The following is a 16,530-nucleotide window of genomic DNA, read 5'->3' as shown; positions in this document are numbered from 1 at the left end:
TGGACTGTTGAAACTAGTAGATTCTGAATCCTGTCTCTGCCATGAATCCTGTCTCTGCCATGTCCTACTGTTTGGCCTTGGGCAATTTACTTGTCTCTCTGTTGCTTCTGATAGAAAAGGAGGGTGGTGAGAGAGATTCAAGTTGAAGAGAGACAAAGTTAATCATGTTTTAAAGTATTGGCTTTGGCTGCTGTGGGGAGATTGGATTAGAGTAGGGGTGTTAAGGAAAAGGGAGAGACTTGGATTTCTGGTGAGAATCAAGGTAGCTGAGGCCAGGGTTTGGTGCTGTGGGTGGGGAAGAATAGAAAGTGATCCTTTTTTTTTTTTTTTGAGATGGAGTCTCTGTCTGTCACCCAGGCTGGAGTGCAGTAGTGTGAACTTGGCTCACAGCAACCTCTAGGTTCAAGCAGTTCTCCTGCCTGAGCCTCTTGAGTAGCTGGGATTACAGGCATGAGCCTCTACACCTTGAGGCTCTTGCCACCACGCCCAGCTAATTTTTGTATTTTTAGTAGAGATGGGGTTTCACCATCATGGCCAGGCTGGTCTTGAACTCCTGGCCTCAAGTGATATGCCCACCTTGGCCTTTCAAAGTGCTGGCATTATAGGCGTAATCAGAAGTGAAAATTAGGCCAGGTGTGGTGGCTCACGCCTGTAATCCCAGCACTTTGGGAGGCTGAGGTGGGCGGATCAAGAGATCAGGAAATCAAGACCATTCTCGCCAACATGGTGAAACTCCATCTCTACTAAAAATACAAAAATTAGCTGGGCGTGGTGGCAAGAGCCTGTACTCACAGCTACTAGGGAGGCTAAGGTGGGAGAATTGCTTGAACCCAGGAGGCGGAAGTTGCAAGGAGCCGAGACCATGCCACCGCACTCTAGCCTGGCGACAGAGCCAGACTCTGTCTCAAAAAACAAAAAATAAAAAAAGGAAGTGATAATTAATTGGATTTGGTCGGTGAGGGAGTGGTCAAGGGTAACTTTCAGGTTTCTCTCTTCTGTTATTATAAGTAAAAAAGAAGAATGGCTGAACTTCATTAATATATTTTCCATTTTTGTGGTCATGCAAAAAATATTTTCCATCTATTCCATTTAAAGACTAATAACAGGCCAGGTGCGGTGGCTCACACCAGTAATCCCAGCACTTTAGGAGGCTGAGGTGGGCAGATCACCTGAGGTCAGGAGTTCAAGACCAGGCTAATCAACATGGTAAAACCCCATTTCTACTAAAAATACAAACATTAGCTGGGCATGGTGGCAGGCACCTGTAGTCCTAGCTACTTGGGAGGCTGAGGCAGGAGAATCATTTGAACCCACCTGCGGAGATTGCAGTGAGCCAATTGCACCATCGCACTCCAGCCTGAGTGACAGGGCAAGACTCCATTTCAAAAAAAAAAGGTCAAAGAAAGCCAAGCATCCATCAACAGACAATGGAAAAACTGAATGGGGTCATCCACTCAATGAAATATCATGCAGCCTTGAAAAGGAAGGAGGCCCTGAAGAAGATTCTGTTACAACGTGGATGAACGGTTAGGACATTACACCCCGTGAAATATGAAAGCCACAAAAGGACAAATACTGTCTCCTGTAAAATAAGATTCTTAAAAACAATAACAAAGAGCACAAATACACATGAACACACTTCTCTGAGGTCCCTAGAGGAATCAAATTCATAGAGACAGAAGTGGAATGGAGGTTACCTGGGACTGGAGGAGGAGCAGTGGGTTAGGGTTCGAGTTGGGTTTAAGGTTGGGGTTGGGGTTAAGGTTGAGTTGGGGTTTAATAGGGACAGAGCTTCAGCGTTTCAGGATGAGAACGTTCTGGAGATCAGCTGCACAACACTGTGCGTGTACTCAACACTGCCGCCCTGTATACCTGAAAATGGTGAAGGAGATAAATTTCATGTACCATGTTATGTAGCACAATTCAAAAATTGGTTCAAGAAGAAAAGACTCCTCCAGCTCCACCCACCCCAGCCCAACCACAGCAGCCCCTTCTCCACTCAGGCCTGTTTACCTCAAACCCCAGGCTTGGCCCTCAGAACCCAGGGGACCTCACCTGCTGCCCAGCCTCTGCCTGCCCTGCCCCACTCCACACCACGCCCAGGGCCTCCCCTCATGCCGAGCTTTCCCGGGTCCTCCCGTCTGCATCCTGCCTGGCTTCCCACTGGTCATCCTGGGGCTCTCAGGGAAGATGTCACCCTCCATGGACCATTCCTACCTCCTGCTTGTTGCCCCCTTAGTTCCCTCTACCTCCTGCTTCATCTTGCTTAGAAATATTCTTGCCTAAAGGTCAGAGGAGACTCACTAACAGGCAGGCCCTTAATTAATTCATTGATTCACTCCAAAGTCAGAGCCAGTCAGGAGCCATCCTGAGTTTTTTTTTTTTTTTAAGATGGTGTTTCACTTTGTCACCCAAGTTGGAGTGCTGTGGCACCATCTCGGCTCCCTGCAACCTCTGCCTCCCAGGTTCAAATGATTCTCCTGCCTCAGCCTCCCATGTAGGTGGGATTACATGTGTGTACCACCATGCCAGCTTTTTTTCATTTTTATTTTATTTATTTTTTTTGAGAGAGTCTTGCTCTGTCACCCAGGCTGGAGTACAGTGGCGCAATCTCGGCTCACTGCTACCTCCGCGTGCCAGGTTCATGTGATTCTCCCACCTCAGTCTCTCGAGTATAAGGGATTACAGGAGCCGGCCACCATACTGGGCTAATTTTTGTATTTTTAGTAGAGACAGGGCTTCAACATCATCGCCAGACTGGTCTCAGACTTCTGAAGTCAGGCGATACGCTCGCCTCAGCCTCACAAAATGCTGGGATTACAGGAAATAGCTACTGCACCCAGCAGAGTTTCGTGTTTAAGTTGGAATTTTTGACAAACTATAGATTCGCATGTAGTAGTAAGAAATAATACAAGAAGGCTGGGCGTGGTGGCTCAAGCCTGTAACCCCAGCACTTTGGGAGGCCGAAGTGGGTGGATCGCCTGAGCTCAGGAGTTCAAGATCAGCCTGGCAACATGGCAAAATCCCAACTATATAAAAATAATACAAAAAATTAGCCAGGTATTGTGATGTGCACCTGTGGTACCGGCTACTCCTGAGGCTGAGGTGCAACGATGGCTTAAGCCTGGGGGGCAGAGGTTGCAGTGAGCTGAGATGGCACACTGCACTCCAACCTGGGTGACTGAGAAAACATCTCAAAAAAAGAAAAAGAAAGAAAATAATAATAATAATAATAACATAAGAAATACCGGGCTGGGCACGGTGGCTCACACTTGTAATCCCGGCACTTTGGGAGGCCAAGGTGGCTGGATCACGAGGTCAGAAGATCGAGACCATCCTGGCTAACATGGTGAAACCCCGTCTCTACTAAAAATACAAAAAAATTAAAATTAGCTGGGCATGGTGGCAGACGCCAATAGTCCCAGCTACTCGGGAGGCTGAGGCAGGAGAATGGCATGAACCCGGGAGGCGGAGCTTGCAGTGAGCCAAGATAGCACCACTGCACTCCAGCCTGGCTGCAGAGCAGAACTCCGTCTCAAAAAAAAAAAAAAAAAAATACCAGCTGGGCGCAGTGGCTTATGCTTGTAATCTCAGTACTTTGGGAGGTCGAGGCAGGCGGATCACCTGAGGTCAGGAGTTTGAGACCAGCCTGACCAACATGGAGAAATCCCATCTCTACTAAAAATACAAAATTAGCTGGGTGTGGTAGCGCATGCCTGTAATCCCAGCTACTCCATACGTTGAGGAAGGAGAATCACTTGAACCTGGGAGGCGGAGGTTGCAGTGAGCCAAGATTGTGCCACTGCACTCCAGCCTGGGTAACAAGAGTGAAACTCTGTCTCACAAAAAAAAAAAAAAAAAAAAAAAAAAGCCTTGTGCACTTTGCTTAGCCTCCCTCAATGGCATAATCTACAGTGATTATTCAGATTTCCCCAGTGTTCGCTGTATTCATGTGCATATGTGTGGGAGTGTGTATACAATTTTATCACCCAAGTAAGTTTGTGTAACAGCACCATAGTTGAGATACTGAAGTGCTCCAACCCCACGGGGTCGCTTTTATAACCAGGCCACCTCTTTCCTCCACCTCTTCCCCTGTCCCTAATCCCTGGCAATCTGCTCTGCATCCTGTATGTCTAAAATTTTGTCATTTCAACTAAGTTACATAAATGCAAACAAACAACGTGTGATCTCTTGGGAAGGGTGTTTTTTCATTCGACATAACTTCTTGGAACTTCATCCAAGCGTGTGCCATAGCTGGCTCCTGCGTAGTGCTGAGCACTATTTCACAGGGTGGAACCAACCACCTGCTGAAGGAAGTTTGGGAAGCTTTCAGTTTTGGCTTTTATAAATAAAGCTGCGATGAGCATTCGTGGGTAGGTTTTTTAGTGAACATATGTTTTCATTCCTCTTGGATAAATGGCCAGGGCTGTATGGCGGTTGCATGTGTAGTTTTTGGAGAAACTGCCAGCTTGTTTTGCAGATTGGCTGTACCATTACGTGTCCACCAGCAAGCTGAGGGATTGAATTTTTCAGCATACTTGCCAGCATCTGGTGTTGTCATATGTTTTATTTTAGCCGTTCTGATAGCTGTGTAGTGGGAAGTTTCTTTCAACGCTCTTCTTATGATGACCTTAAGCGATCCTCAGCTACAGTTTGCCCTGGTTTCCTAACTCAGGCCTGTAATCCTAGCACTTTGGGAGGTTGAGGCAGGAGGATCCCTTGAGGCCAGGCTGGGCAACATGGAGAGACCCTGTCTTTACAAAAAATTAAAAAATTACTCAGGTGTGGTGGTGCCTGGGACGCCTTTCGTCCCAGCTACTCCAGAGGGTGAGGCGGGAGAATCACCTGAGCCCAGGAGTTCGATGCTGCAGTGAGCCATGTTTGAGCCACTGTATTGCAGCCCAGGTGACATAGGGATACCCTGTCTCACAAAAGAAGAAAAAAAAGAAGAAGAAATATCAATAAACGTGTGTGAAAAAGTGTCCACCAATGTAGAAGAGACCACACTGGGTGGGGTGGTATCCCAGATCCCACGTTGGCATAGATTTAAAAGTCCACCCCTAGGGAGCTGGAGGGAACTGGAGGAACCAATAGGAGCATCGTTCTGAATGTTCAGCTGTGCACATCCCACGAGACAGCAATTCTGTCCTGGGTAAGTGTCCTGGAGAAACTTGGCACACGTTTCAGGAGGAAAGCACCAACGTGTACAAAGTGGCATCGTCTAAATAGTCAGACATTGAAACAGCCCCAAATGTTGCTTGACAACAGAAAAGATAAAAGGTCAGTAGTTTCACAATTAGAATAGTATACAGCAATGGATATAATCAGGCTTTTGTAACAGGCAACAGATTAAATGAATCTCACAGACATAAAGCTGGACAAAAGATGCAAATCACAAAAGAATACATAGGGTGGAACATATCTTTTATGTATATAAAGTTTAACTGGGAAAAACTAAACTATATGAGGGATAAAACTATGAAGAGGAAATGAGTATCAAAAAATTCAGGGAGACCAGGTGCAGTGACTCATACTTGTAATCTCAGCACTTTGGGAGGCCAAGGTAAGAAAGAAGATTGCTTGAGCCCAGGGGTTTGAAACCAGTCTGATCAACACAGGGAGATTCTATCTCTAGAAAAAATTTAAACATTAGCTTTGTGTGGTGGCACATGCCTGTACTCCCAGCTACTTTCAAGGCCGAGTTGGGAGGCTCACTTGAGCCAGAGTGTGAGGCTGCAGTGAATTACGATCCTGCCACTGCACTCCAGCCTGGGTGGGAGAACAAGACTCTGTCTCTAAACAAACAAACAAAACAAAAACCAACCAACAAACAAACCCAACAATTCAGTTTCCTTTGGTGACAAAGGAAGAGATAGGGTTATGAATGGGGAAGGTATGGGGTGGGCTGGGGAGATCCTGGTCATAGTCCATTTCTTCCTTTTTTTTAGATGGAGTCTCGCTCTCACTCAGGCTAGAGTGCAGTGGTGCAATCTTGGCTCACTTCAACCTCCACCTCCCGGGTTCAAGCAATTCTCCTGCCTCAGACTCCCGAGTAGCTGGGACTATAGGCACATGCCACCATGCCCAGCTAATTTTTTGTATTTTTGGTAGAGACAGGGTACTGTGTTGCCCAGGCTGGTCTCGAACTCCTGAGCTCAGGCAATCTACCCACCTCGGCCTCCCAAAGTGCTGGGATTACAGGCGTGAGCCACCACACTCACTGTCACAGTCCATTTCTTGATCCGGGTGGTGGTTTCTTCAGTGTTCAATTCTGTAATTATTCTTTAGGTCATAGCTTTCTGTTTTAAGCACTATGCTTAAATGTTTGATACATCTCAAAAAGAAGGAAAGAAGAAGGAACACGCTCGCAGTTTCATTTAGATTAGATGTGTCTGTTCCAGCTACATTTCCCATTTTCATCTCAACCAGCATTTTCTAAAATGTGTCATATACATATTGCCAATCTGTGCCACTCCCGATGATGTTAGGTGCTGTGGGGGATGTTTTAGCTGCTATCTAGGCATGACATTAAATAGCATTGGACTTCACAATAGCATTGGACTTCACAATGAGAAAGTTATTAGTTTTTTAATCTTTTCCATCCCTTCTGATAATGTCAAGGAGAGAATCTCAGTTGGTTCTATGATGTCTTCACTACCACCCTAACTTTGCCATCTCCCTTTTAACAAAATAAAGCATGCTGTAGACTCAAAGCATCTAAGGAAATTGTAATAATATTGCTTTTTAGTCAGTTTGCTGGCAGGAGATGGCAGTCTTCTATTTTTAGTAGCTACAAGTTTCTAATAAACTTAAGGAAAAACTGAGCTTATATAAAGAAAAATATTCATTGCCAGGCACGGTGGCTCACACCTGTAATATCAGCCCTTTGGGAGGCTGAGGCTAGAGGATTGCTTGAGGTAGGCAGTTTGAGACCAACCTGGCCAACATGTTGAAACCGTGTCTCTACTAAAAATACAGAAATCAGCCAGGCGTGGTGGCACGTGCCTGTGATCTCAGCTCCTTGGGAGGTTGAGACAGAAGAATTGCTTGAACCTGGGAGGCAGAGGGTGCAGTGACCTGAGATCATTCCACTGCACTCCAACCTGGGCAACAGAGCAATATTCCATTAAAAAAGACATATCTTGGCCAGTGTGGTGGCTCACGCCTGTAATCCCTATAATCAGTATTTTACAGATGGGAACCATTTATAATTTTATGTATATCAGTACAACCCCAATATATTTGGTACTTCTATAAAATTTTAAGAAGCCAAAAACACACTTATATTTATGTTTGGCAATTTATGTTTTTGTGTTTTACCTTATTTGGAAATGCCCCATATATTTAATGAGTATCTGTCACTTAATGTAATATAACATGACTTTAAGATTTCAAATTCTGACCGGGCAGTGGCTCACTCCTGTAGTCCCAGCACTTTGGAAGGCCAAGAGGGGAGGATTGCTCGAGACCAGGAGCTGGAGATCAGCCTGGCCAACATGGTGAAATCCTGTCTCTACTAAAAATACAAAATTTAGCTGGGCATGGTGGCACATGCCTGTAATCCCAACTACTCGAGAGGCTGAGGCACAAGAATCACTTGAACCTGAGAGGCAGAGGTTGCAGTGAGTCAAGAAGGTGCTATTACACTCCAGCCTAAGCAACAGTGTGAGAATCTGCCTAAAAAAACACAAAAGCAAAACACACACAGCAATAACAACCAATTCTATGAAAAGCTTATTTATAGACATGTATGCCATGTACATTTACCTAACTTATATTTTTAAGAACTATATCCCCATTAGTTTTGAATACTGCGATATTACACAAAGCTAATCCTAATTTTAGGTTATTCTCCTGTTTACGATTTTTGTAGCCTGTGACTCTCAGATGTTCACCTAAGAACCTTAAAGTTAAATAAATAGGTATTTTGCCAGTAACTTGTAAGACAAGAGTTGTTTTCATTAAAGCAGAAATGCTAAATTAGTTTTATTGATCAAAGAACTCCACAAGCAAAGATCACTCTGTTTTTAGGTTGGGTTTAAAGTTTTATGACCTGGAAGCATCTAGCAGAGACATGTATAATCCTACCTGACCCGCAAACCCAGGGGAAAATGTACGCTGCAAATGCTAAAGATGGATGTGCGCAGTGGCTCACGCCTGTAATCCCAGCACTCTGGGAGGCCGAGGTGGGTGGATCACTTGAGGCCAGGAGTTCGAGATCAGCCTGGCCTACATGGCAAGACCCATTCTCTATTACAAATACACAACAATTAGCCAGGGGTGGTGAGGCGTGCCTGTAGTACCATTTATTCAGGAGGCTGAGGCATGAAAATTACTTGAATCTGGGAGGCGGAGGTTGCAGTGAGCCAAGATTGCACCCCTTCACTCCAGCCTGGGTGACAGAGCAAGACTCTGTCCTAAAAAAAAAAAAAAAAGAAGGCTGGGCGCGGTGGCTCACGCTTGTAATCCCAGCACTTTGGGAGGCCGAGGCGGGCGGATCACAAGGTCAGGAGATCGAGACCATCATGGCTAACATGGTGAAACCCCGTCTCTACTAAAAATACAAAAAACTAGCCGGGCGTAGTGGCGGGTGCCTGTAGTCCCAGCTACTCGGGAGGCTGAGGCAGGAGAATGGCATGATCCCGGGAGGCAGAGCTTGCAGTGAGCCGAGATAGTGCCACTGCACTCCAGCCAGGGGGACAGAGCAAGACTCCGTCTCAAAAAAAAAAAAAGAAAAGAAAAAAAGAAACAAAAGAACATACTAAATATATTTGTATTTTTATCAACAAATTTAAAATCAGCTTATTTATCAAAGATGTAGTTAAATCACATGAACTAAAAGGTATCTGGGTTCATTACTATGCTATATTTGTATATGTGTATACATGTATTTACATATGTATACATGTATTTATGTGTCTACACATGTGTACATATACATACATAGATATGTGTGTGCGTGTATATATGTATATTTGTGTGTATGTATATATATCTATATTTGAGAAAGGGTCTCACTCCATCACACAGGCTGGAGTGCAGTGGTGCAATCACAGCTCACTACAGCCTCTACTTCTGGAGTTAAAGTGATTCTCCCGCCTCAGCCTCCCAGGTAGCTGGGACTACAGGCACATGCCACCAAGGCCCGGCTAAGTTTTGTTGTTGTTGTTTTTTTGTAGAGATGCAGTTTTGCCACGTGGCTTAGGCTGGTCTTGAATTCCTGAGCTCAAGCAATCCACACACCTCGGCCTCGCAAAGTGATAGGACTAAAGATGTCTGACACCACATCCAGCCTATATACATATTTTTTTAGAGATGGGGACCTACTGTGTTGCTCAGACTGGCCTCAAATTGCTGGTCTCAAGTAATCCTCATGCCTCATTCCTCTGAGTAGCTGGGAATACAGGCATGCTTCACATGCCCTGCTCACTGTATATTTTAACAAGTTTAATTTATTTATTTATTTTTTTTTGAGACACAGTCTCGCTCTGTCACCCAGGCTGGAGTGATCTCGGCTCACAGCTGCCTCTGCACCCACGGGTTCAAGCGATTCTCCTGCCTCAGCCTCCTGAGTAGCTAGGATTACAGGCACATGCCACCAGTCCCTGCTACTTTTTTTTATTTTTAGTAAAAATAGGGTTTTGCCATGTGGCCCAGGCTGGTCTTGACCTCCTGACCTCAGCTGATCCACCTGCATTGGCCTCTCAGGTGCTGGGATGACAGGCATGAGCTACCGTGTCCAGCCACCCTGAATGGAATTCCTTAAGGGATTTCTGGCTGACTATGCCAGATTTCAACTTAGAGACACAACATACAACATGCAAAAACATACATACATAGACAGAAATATAAATAAGACCTTATAGCTTTCATTTTAGAATTTTAGTCATGAGACAGCAAAACACTGTAATACGGACTCACAGATGTATAAAACACAGTTGGATCCAAATCAGATTTCTGAGAAAATGGGAGAGTCCCAAAGCTAAACTTTAAGATTGTTCAGGGCCAGGCACTGTGGCTCACACCTGTAATCCCAGCACTTTGGGAGGCCAAGGTGGGCGTATAACCTGAGTTCAGAAGTTCAAGACCAGCCTGGCCATGATGTTGAAACTCAGTCTCTACTAAATATTCAAAAATTAGTCAGGTGTGATGGCAGGCATCTGTAATCTCAGCTACTCTGGAGGCAGAAGAATCACTTGAACCCAGGAGGCAGAAGTTGCAGTGAGGTGAGATAGTTCCATGGCATTCCAGCCTGGACAATAGTGAAACTCAGTCTCAAAAAATTGTCATTAGTCCAATCAGCGATCGTATGAGGGCAGTGAACCAAAATTTTGGGTAAAACAGTTTCGTTCTATTTTCTTTTTTTTTTTTTTTTTTTGAGAAGGAGATTTGATCTTGTTGACCAGGCTGGAGTGCAATGGCTCGATCTCAGCACACTGCAACCTCCACCTCCAGATTCAAGGGGTTCTCCTGCCTCAGCCTCCCAAATAGCTGGGGTTACAGGCCTGTGCCACCAAGACCGGTTAATTTGTATTTTCAGTAGAGACGGGTTTCCCTATATTGGTCAGGTTGGTCTCCAACTCCTGACCTCAGGTGATCCGACTGCCTCAGCCTCCCAAAGTGCTGGGATTACAGGCATGAGCCACCACCCTCGGCCCATTTTATATTTTCAGTCTTTTCCCAATGCACCTAAAATAGACAGCTCTATTCAGCCCCAACAATGTTAGCACACTGGACTTCAAGAAAGAGGGAGTGAGAATTAGGAAGAAAGAGAGGAAGAACTCAGGACAAGTGATTTCAGTACTTTGTGACTCATTCTAGGTGGCTGAAAAGTTTCCATGGTCGTACCCAATCCCCTTACCACGCATCTCAAAGTTTCTACTCTTATGTGGCCACCTAAGCTTTACAAAATCAACTCCGCTGCCTTCTACAACATTCCAGGTACGCTCCAGGCTTCTTCTTTCCTGCGCTGATTTAGACTGGGAATGAGCCAATGAGTGGGGGGTAAGGATGATTTGTATCCAGAATCCTTTTTTTATAAAAGCCCTTTCGGAGTAGCTGTTCCATCTGTGGTTGCATTTCCGCCATTCCCTCATGGCATTGTTTTTATTTAAAAAGGCATTTGCTGTTGGCAATATATCTTGTCTGCTATATCTACCTTTTAGTGGGACATGAGAAAAAATGAAAGAAGTGGTTTGTGTATTACCCTATTGGAACAGCACCTGGCAAATACCTTCAGCTGAGCCATGTTGGGAACATGTGTGCTTTCAGCCCACTGTGAAGCAAACCTCCCCCGCTGGGTAAATTTGCTGTAACACAAGTTTCTTCCAATCTTGGTCAGTGTTTTCTCTACATCTCCCAAAGGTGTTTGCTGACAAAGAAATGCCTTTCGGTTTGTCGACAGATCATTTACTGTTCACTGTTTCTGTTACGTTTCCTGCAGGAGAAAGAATAAGTGTCTGCTGAGTGGTAGGTGTATTTTGTCTCACGCTATCATGCAAGAAACTTTAGACCAGCTTTCCAAACATGTATCGTTGCTTAGGAAAATAGCAAAAAATACTGGGTTGAACTGCATATAACTTTAAACATTGATGAGGTCTGGTGCGGCGGATCACGCCTGTAATCTCAGCACTTCGGAAGGTGGAGGCAGGCAGATCACCTGAGGTCGGGAGTTCGAGATCAGCCTGGCCAACATGGAGAAACCCAGTCTCTATTAAAAATACAAAAATTAGCCAAGCGTGGTGGCGGGTGCCTGTAATCTCAGGCACTTGGGAGGCTGAGGCAGGAGAATCCCTTGAACCTGGGAGGCAGAGATTGCAGCAAGCCGAGAACCCACCACTGCACTCCAGCCTGGGCAATAGAGCAAGACTCCATCTAAAAAAAAAAAAAAAAAAAAAAAAAAAAAAAGATGGAAACAAATTGTGTGACTTTTTCTTCAGCTCTGGAAGCTTAGTTTTAGAGGCCTTGACAACCATGAGGATTTCACAGTACTGATCAATATATTCTTCAAGCACAAGGCACCCGAGGCAAGCTTCAGCAGTAACCACAGAATGGGGGGACTCAGAGAGTTTTGTTTGCTGATTTTTTATATCAGGGGCTAACGTCTGGTCACGTCTGTACCCCAGGTGACCTGAGCTTTGCCAGGAGTGGTAAGGAATTCTCAGCTCGCCCTTCTGCTGTGGGTCACCCGCTCTGGATTCTTGGTGTTAGTTGCAGATTATTTGCAGGAATCTTCCGGGAGCCTCTTGGTCATTTTGGAGGTTGAGTTTGGTGAAAACTAAATCATACGATTGTAAAGCAAAAATAAACTTCTAAGGCCCTCCAGCCATCTGAAAGGCCTTCCTCCTTGGCCAGGGCACTCTAAAATTTAACCTCAAAGACTGGTTCAGGCCCTGAGGAGAAGGGGGGTTCCAACATGCCTCATCATCCCCTCCAGCATTACAGCAGCACAGACCTTAAGTGTGATGAGAAACATTGACAGTCTATTCTCTCTGAAGCCTGCTACCTAGAGGCTTCATCTGCATGAGAAAACTTTGCTCAACACAACATCTTACCATAACCCCGATATTCCTTTCCATTGATAATAACTCTCTCAACCAGTTGCCAATCAGAAAAAGTTTAAATCTACCTATAACCTGGAAGCCATTCTGGACCAAACCAATGTATCTCTCAAATGTATTTGATTGATGTCTCATGTCTCTAAAATGTGTAAAACCAAGCTCGCCCCAACCACCTTGGGTATATGTTCTCAGGATGTCCTGAGAGCTGTGTCAGGGGTTATGGTCCCTCATATTTGGCTCAGAATACATCTCTTCAAATATTTTAGAGTTTGTCTCTTTTCGTCGACATAATCCATCAATCCACTTAGGCAGCTGCATTGAACTCTAATGCTCCCCAGTCCACTGAAAGATGTATGTGGGAGGGGGTACTGTGTCAACCCCTGGCCTGGGGCACCCCATTTTCTTCCCCCAGGACACCCGAGAACCACCTAGGGTGGGTGCCTGCATGAAGGGTGAAGGAACCAGCATGGAACTCACTATTAAACAGGAGAGGTACACATTCCTGTCTTGGGGCGCCCCCTGCCCAGGGCTATGGCAAGGCATGTGGTGAGCCCAGCACACAGTAGGGACTCAGGAGGGCCTAAAGTCCTTTTAACCAAACCCCAAGGTTGAGGTTGGTCCCAAACTACTTGGACCAAGGCAGGCCACTCAGGCTGCACAACTCCCTGTGAGCAGGGGCGTCTCACTCCCTGCAGAGCACAGACCCCAGAGGGCACCACAGGTTCAGTCCCCACAAGACCTGGAGCCTCCTTAAGGCCCTGCCCCTGCACAGATCCAGTGATTGGCACAGGAAGCCTCGTGAGCAGGAGAGAGGTGCACGCTTCCTGTAGCTTCTTGGGAGGACTCAAGGAGGTTCCCTGCTGGGCCCCTCTCCTAGCTTGGGTGCTGACGATGCATGTGATGGTGCCCTAGGCCCTCCTGGGTCCAGAACAGGTATCCCTACCTGGTTAGCATCTGCATGACTATACTCCAGCCTGGGCAACAGTGCAAAACTCCATCTAAAAAAAATAGATGGAAACAAATTGTGTAACTTTTTCTTTGGCTCTGAAAGGGGCTTCACCCCTAGAGGAAGCCCCCCTAAATCCCAGCCTCCCAAAGGGGCCTTCAGATGCCTAGTGTGGGATTTACTATGTGGGACTTTCAATTGCACCCTCTGACCTAAGGCAGGCCCCAGGCCTACTGACTCCATCCAACCAGAGCTTCCTGCTTCGCTACCAGGGCACACACCAGACCCCCAACACCAAGAAGCAGCTGAAGTTCTTCTTGATAGAAACTTGCCATCCGGGATGCCACTGGGCATGCATTGGCCAGGGTATGTTATGACTTGACTGCTGAAGCCAGGTTTGGAGCCTGGGCTGCAGTGTCATGGCAGTACAGGGAGGGTGTAGTCAGTGGGAAACCCACCCACATTCAGATCCAAGGGGTGTAGAGACACACTCCATTCCCATCTGGTTCTTGTTGGGTAGATGGAAGGCAATGAGAACCTGTGGAGGGAGCATCTCTGTAGGAAGGTGGAGTGAGCTGGGAGGCACACACCTCCTCCACCACTACTCTCACATCCTAGCCTCCTCATCCTTGAAGGCTGTCCTGGTGGCCCAGCCACAACCATTTCCTGACAGTGCATCTTCTGTGCCATCCCTGGGCTGGGCCACCAACCTGTCCGCCCACACCCAGTGAGCCTCCTCTGACCCTAAGGTCTGGGTCAGGCACCCCCGTGGACTTGTCCACTTCCTGCCCAGTCTTCTTGACTAAGCACTGGATGCTGAAGCGGATGCTGTTCAAGTTGTTCTTGTATTAGGTCTTGCTGTGGACTTCAAACTGCGGGAGCACGGGCAACACTCAGCCGCACACCAGGAGGGGGCTGCCAGCAGACAGCGCCACAACCTGGCCATGCAGGCCACCTGCCCTCCCAGGTGCCATTAGCAGAGGGGCTGTGGTCAGGTTGGACAAGCAGGGACACAGTCCCACCTCATAGTCCTTGTCCAGGGACCCAGTTTGAGCAGGAAGTCCAGGTAGCCGCCATCATCACCATGTACTGAAGCTGCGGGCTGAAGGTCAGGTGAGTGAGGGTGAGGCCCTCACTGGTTGCCAGAGGGCTGAGAAATTGCGGCTGGGCTAAACACCAAAGTTACCCCAGGGAAATTACTTACGCCCTCCTCCCTACCTCTGCCGCTGTGCGCTTCCCTCCTCTCCCCTCCCCTGCTTTCCCTTCCTCTCCTCTGGCGCTCAGGGACCCCTGGGCAAGGCCACTGCGCCCTGGGTCCGCGGCGGGTGGCGGGGTGCTCAGGCGGCGCACTCACACGGATGACGTAGCGCGGAGAGTTCTGTTATCCAGGCTGACGGTGAGCGAGAAGAGCGCGACGGCGCTGTACACGCCCTGCACTTTTTTTTTTTTTTTTTGAGACGGAGTCTCTTTCTGTCGCCTAGGCTGGAGTGCAGTGCCGCGGTCTGGGCTCACTTCAAGGTCCGCCCTCCAGGTTCACGTCATTCTTCTGCCTCAGCCTCCCGAGTAGCTGGGACTACAGGCGCCAGCTACCATACCCGGCTAATTTTTTGTATTTTTAGTACAGACGGAGTTTCACCGTGGCCGGGTACGGTGGCTCACGCCTGTAATCCCAGCACTTTGGGAGGCCGAGGCGGGGAGATCACGAGGTCAGGATATTGAGACCATCATGGCTAACACAGTAAAACGCCCTGCACTTTTTACAGCAGCCGGTTGAGGTCCCATCGCGCCGCGACTCCCAGACGCTCCGCCGCGCCGCCCAGGTCCCAGCCCCCGCAGTCCTCAATGACCTCCAGCGTGGGGCGCGGGCCCAGTCGCTCGATCTCGCGCATCTCAAAGCACGAGCAGAAGGCGGCGCGCACCTAGTGCTGGGCAGCGCCGGCAGGCGCCGCAGGCGCTCCTGATTTTGCTAGCCGATGGCCGCGATGGTGCCATGGATGAGGTTGTCGTCGGGGATGGCGTGGCGCCACAGCCAGCAGCCGCCAGCTAAAGAGTAGAAGTCCTGGCATGGGTCGATGCTGGCGTCCAGGTTGGCGGCCAAGAAGTGAGCGGCGCGCGCGGGACAGGCGCCTTCGGGACAGGCGCCGCCGCCCGCCGCGACCGTCCCAGGTACTTGAGCGCCAGCACAGCCGCCAGGATGGCGCAGAGGCCGGCCGCGAACACCAACCAGACAGCAGGCTCACCTCGCGCCACCTCCAGCGCTTCAGCCTGGGCCCTGTGGCGCTACGCCCGAGGGAAGCCTGAGCGCAGGGAGGCCCCGCGTGCGCCCCCACGCGCCGCAACTGTTCACTTACTTGACCTCATCGTAGTGCGCCATCAGCGAATACGGTGGCTCTATGGCGCCCAGGCCGCCGCGGTGCAGTCCTGGGCCACCTGGGCTACGGGATGCGCGTGGCCGCTGGCCTCGTCGTGGGCCTCCGCGTGGCCCCCGGAGCCGCAGCTGCGGGAAGGGTAGAGGCGGGTTCAGGAGGCGCAGCAGACAGACGGGGCTCCCGGGCACCACGAGGTGCAGAGGCCCTAGCTGCGGACCTCATGCACTGCGGAAACCAGGGATCAGGAGGGCTCGGCGGGGCCACCACCCCCACGTGCAGTGAATTCTTCTCCCCTGTCCCCTCCCTACACACACCTGCGAGCCGCAGGGTTGGGATGGCCCTGATGGGAAGCAGGAGGCGCCGGGCACGAGGCCTGGCATGTAGTGAGCCTTCATTAAAAGGCCGTCGCTCTTCCCTTCGCCTTTCTTGTCCACGACCTGCCCCAGCCAAGGCCGGGTAGGGTGATGGGGAAGGAGCGGAGGCTGGAGTGAGGAGGTGCGGTCGGGGTGCCTCTCTGCGGCACTTTCAGCTCTCCCAGCTGGGTCCAGACAGACGCTCCACAAAGCAGCCAAGGAAACAAACTCTGTCCTAGCGGAAGTCCGCGGGATCGACCGCTCCAACCCCGCTCGCTGGCTCCTGTTAGGTGGCCCGACGG

At 48.6% G+C, this 16,530-nt stretch overlaps 1 pseudogene; it reads right to left on the bottom strand.

Moving 5' to 3' along the window:
* Positions 1–14,354: 14,354 nt before the first annotated feature.
* On the bottom strand, positions 14,355–16,255 carry LOC126932284 (endothelin-converting enzyme-like 1; annotated as a pseudogene).
* Between the last annotated feature and the right edge of the window lie 275 nt (positions 16,256–16,530).

The sequence above is a fragment of the Macaca thibetana genome, chromosome 12 (assembly GCF_024542745.1).
Source record: "Macaca thibetana thibetana isolate TM-01 chromosome 12, ASM2454274v1, whole genome shotgun sequence".
NCBI classification, from domain to species: domain Eukaryota; kingdom Metazoa; phylum Chordata; class Mammalia; order Primates; family Cercopithecidae; genus Macaca; species Macaca thibetana.
This window is presented reverse-complemented; position numbering and strand designations above follow the sequence as displayed.